At 54.7% G+C, this 4,114-nt stretch overlaps 1 long non-coding RNA gene across 2 annotated transcripts; it reads right to left on the bottom strand.

Moving 5' to 3' along the window:
- Nucleotides 1-416: 416 nt before the first annotated feature.
- Nucleotides 417-3,082, bottom strand: LOC110472499 (uncharacterized). 2 transcript variants are annotated; one of them, XR_013340960.2, is made up of 3 exons: nucleotides 2,961-3,082; nucleotides 2,173-2,241; nucleotides 417-591 (listed from the first exon to the last, which is right to left on the bottom strand). It is a non-coding gene; the product is annotated as an uncharacterized LOC110472499 (long non-coding RNA). The 2 variants fall into 2 exon arrangements; XR_014949284.1 differs by lacking the exon at nucleotides 2,961-3,082 and having other exon boundaries at nucleotides 2,173-2,285.
- Between the last annotated feature and the right edge of the window lie 1,032 nt (nucleotides 3,083-4,114).

Here is a 4,114-nt window from a genome sequence, read left to right as displayed (position 1 = left end):
AAGACAACGTGTTAAGATAAGAATTTATTTTCTTTTTTTTTTTTTAATTGCCAGATTCTCTTTAATTTTGTGATGAAATGAGTTGGAGTGTGAGGAATGGCACAATAATTCATCCTGAAGGTGTTGAGCACCATGCCAGGAGGATCCTCTTCCTGCAGAGAGGAAATTTCATTTTAAAAGTGTTTCTTTTACCTTTTTTTTTTCTTTTTTAACATTTGTTATTTTAACCCAGAGGCCGTAAAGTTCTGAGCAGCAAAAGACTCTCTGAACTTCCCACCATGTGAGTGTCTTCCAATGGCCAGGCAGACACTTGACCCCTCATTTCCTTTTCCCATTCTGATATTTTAACCCAGAATTATTTTATTGCCCACTGTCACAAAAAAAAAAAAAAAATTAAATTTAAAGAGAAAAGGAAGTGCCTAAGTAGTCATTTATTAACAGTTATAAGTATCATTAGGTAGAAAGATGTGGTAAAATATAGATTAGAGCGGGAAGAGCGGAGGATCCGAGTGCCATTTTTCCTGTTCAGCGTTGTCATTACACATCCCGGCGTGGCGGATCACAGCCATGATTAGTGGCATCAAATGACTCCTGAAAAATGATTATGTGCCATTAAAACCATCAGTCTGCCTGAAACCAGCACAAACAAATGGCCGTGCCGGGCATGAGGCAGCAGCTCCGGGGCCGCGGGATGTGATGGGAATCCCGGAGCCGCGGCGGATGGGGGCTGTGGGGGGCTGGGATGGGGTGGCAGTGACAGTCGGGGGTCCTGGGGGGTCCATGGGGGTGGCAGGGCGGGATCCGGTGGCAAGTGGCTTCCCCCACAGCAGGCTGTGGTTGTGGGGTGCCCCTGCTCCAGCTTCCTCTTTCCCTTTCGGCAGCTGAGGCTCCGCAATGGGGCCCGGGCAATCCCCTCACTGGGGAAAAGGCCTCCCTGCAAGGGCTGTGGCATCAGCCCCAGCACCCCAAACCATCACCCCAAACCGTTATCCCAACCTATTGTCCCCACCCAAACGTGTCACCCCAGATCCGTCACCCCGTTCCATAACCCCGACCCATGACCCCAATCATTCATCCCAACCCATCACCCCATTCCATAACCCCACCCATGATCCCAAATCATTCATCTCAACCCATCACCCCATTCCATAACCCCACCCATGATCCCAATTCTTCATCCCAACCCATCACCCCATTCCGTAACCCCGACCCATGACCCCAAATCATGCATCCCAACACATCACACCAATCCAGAACTCTGACCCATGACCCCAAATCACTCATCCCAACCCATCACCCCATTCCATAACTCTGACCCATAACCCCAAATCACTCTCTCAACCCATCACCCCCATTCTATAACCCCAAACCCATCATCCCCAATCTGTCACCCCAAATTCATCACTCCAAATCCACCACCCCATCTCCGTAACCCAAACCCACCATCCCAAATCCACCACCCCATCTCCGTAACCCAAATCAACGACCCCAAATCCATCACCCCAAATCCACCACCCCATCTCCAAATGGCCCCAAACCCATCACCCCAAATCCACCACCCCATCTCCAAATGGCCCCAAACCCATCACCCCAAATCCACCACCCCATCTCCGTAACCCAAATCAACGACCCCAAATCCATCACCCCAAATCCACCAACCCATCTCCATCACCCAAACCCATCACCCCAAATCCACCACCCCATCTCCAAATGGCCCCAAACCCATCACCCCAAATCCACCACCCCATCTCCATCACCCAAACCCACCATCCCAAATCCACCACCCCATCTCCATCACCCAAACCCACCATCCCAAATCCACCACCCCATCTCCATAACCCAAACCCATCACCCCAAATCCACCACCCCATCTCCATAACCCAAACCCACCATCCCAAATCCACCACCCCATCTCCGTAACCCAAACCAACGACCCCAGCCCATCGCCCCACCCCACCCCTGTGCCTGCGCTGTCCCAGCCCTTGCAGCCTTTCCCTCCCTGCTGTTCCCGCTTTCCGAGGACACAAATCCAGTTAGTCCGTCCAGGGAAGTGAAATCCAAATGTCACATCTGCCAGACGGCTCAATCGAGCCTATTGATTGTCACGGAGAATATTCGCACTTCATTCACCTACTTAGTCCCTTCCCCCAGGCACACAGGAATTCATCAAACCTTGTCACACCACATAATAATGCTCGTTCCCAGGTGTTGTCGCAGCAGCTCAGACTTTCCCCAGCCTTCCTGGGCAAGCAGGAATTTCGGGAAGAAAGGATTCGCCAGCAGAATAAATGTGACGTGCTGAGATGTGAATTAACCCTGTGGCAGCCCAGGGAGGGCTCGACCCCCTCCCCGTGCCCATGCAGAGGCTGCTCAGGCTTTGTTTCCAACTCCTCGGGGTTTTTGGTGACGGGAATGAAATTAAGTTGGGGAGAAAAGACATTTTCCCAATGTTGGGAGCCTTTTATTGGCGTGTCTGCACTGCCTTTGAACCTTTTGGAGCAGAGCAGGGAGGTGGCTGCTCCCCTTCTCCAGAGGGGAACCTGGGCAGGGAAGGAAATTCAGCAGGGAAGGAGATTGGGAGGAGAAGGAAAGGCTGGATGAGGAGCGGGGGTCCCTGCAGGGCTGGGGGGGCTGCAAGGCCTCATTGGGGTGAGCAGGATGCTGATGGGTCCCCAAGGGACGCGCAGAAAGGGGCAGGGTCACACTGGCACATCTGGTGTCATTGTCCCCACCCCCAGAGCTCTTCCGAGTGTCCCCTGTCCCTGCAGCACGTGGGTGGTGGCAGTCACCAGCCCTCGCCTTCTGGCTGAGACAAACGCGAAGCGGGAGCCGCTGCCCCCGAGCCACGTTTATTATTCATATTATTTGTGTGCTGATCTGACTCCGTGTAATGATTTAATCTGCTAATGGCCCCTGATTCAATCGCTCCTCTCCCGTTAATCTCCTCTTGCCGTTTGCACCTGATTTCCTGATTTTTCTGACGGCGTTTTGGCAGCTGAGGGTCGGGTTTGCAGCTTTCCACGGGCACGGTGCCACGGCAGGTCACGCAGGGGCTGTGAGGGATTCTGCAGAGCCACGGATGGCAGGGGGAGGAGGAGGAGGAGGCGGCAGCAGATCCCTGCCAAGGGAAAACTCCTGAGGCTGCTCAAACCTGGGGATCCAGAGGGCATCGGGGCAGGTCCCAGCTCCGGCAGCATCCCTGGACACAAAGGTGCCTTGGGGTGTAGGTGCTGGATGGGAGAAGCTGTTCTCCTCCTGGGAGAGCTCCTGGCATGCCAGCGTGCATCCCGTCCCAGTGACAGGGTGATGCTGGTCCGTGTGTCCCATCCCAGTGACAGAAGGGACCCTGCATCCCATCTCAGTGACAGGATGGTCCCTGCATCCCGTCCCAGTGACAGGGTGATGCTGGTCTGTGTCCCATCCCAGTGACAGAAGGGTCCCTGCGTACCATCCCAGTGGCAGAGTGATGCTGGTCCCTGTGTCCCATCCCAGTGACAGGGTGATGCTGGTCCGTGTGTCCCATCCCAGTGACAGAAGGGTCCCTGCATACCATCCCAGTGGCAGAGTGATGCCGGTCCCTGTGTCCCACCCCAGTGACAGGGTGGTCCCTGTATCCCATCTCAATGACAGGATGGTACCTGTGTCCCATCCCAGTGACAGAAGGGTCCCTGCGTACCATCCCAGTGACAGAATAGTCCCTGAATCCCACCCCAGTGACAGAGTGATCCCTGTGTCCCATCCCAGTGACAGGGTGATGCCGGTCCCTGTGTCCCACCCCAGTGACAGGGTGATCCCTGTATCCCATCTCAATGACAGGATGGTACCTGTGTCCCACCCCAGTGACAGAAGGGTCCCTGTGTCTCATACCAGTGACAGGGTGGTCCTTGCATCCCATCCCAGTGACAGGGTGGTCCCTGTGTTCCACTGCAGTGACAGAACAGTCCCTGCATCCTGTCCCAGTGACAGAGTGATCCCTGTGTCCCATCTCAGTGACAGGGTGGTCCCTGTGTCCCATCTCAGTGACAGGGTGGTCCCTGTGTCTCACCCCAGCGACAAGGCTGTGCTCGTCCCCTGCCTGTGCCATTGCCATTCCCCCCTCGCGCCACCAGGCTGA

The sequence above is a fragment of the Lonchura striata genome, chromosome 18, assembly GCF_050655825.1.
Source record: "Lonchura striata isolate lonStrDom1 chromosome 18, ASM5065582v1, whole genome shotgun sequence".
Lineage (NCBI taxonomy): Eukaryota > Metazoa > Chordata > Aves > Passeriformes > Estrildidae > Lonchura > Lonchura striata.
Note: the sequence above shows the minus strand (reverse complement) of the source record. Positions and strands in the feature narration are given on the sequence as shown.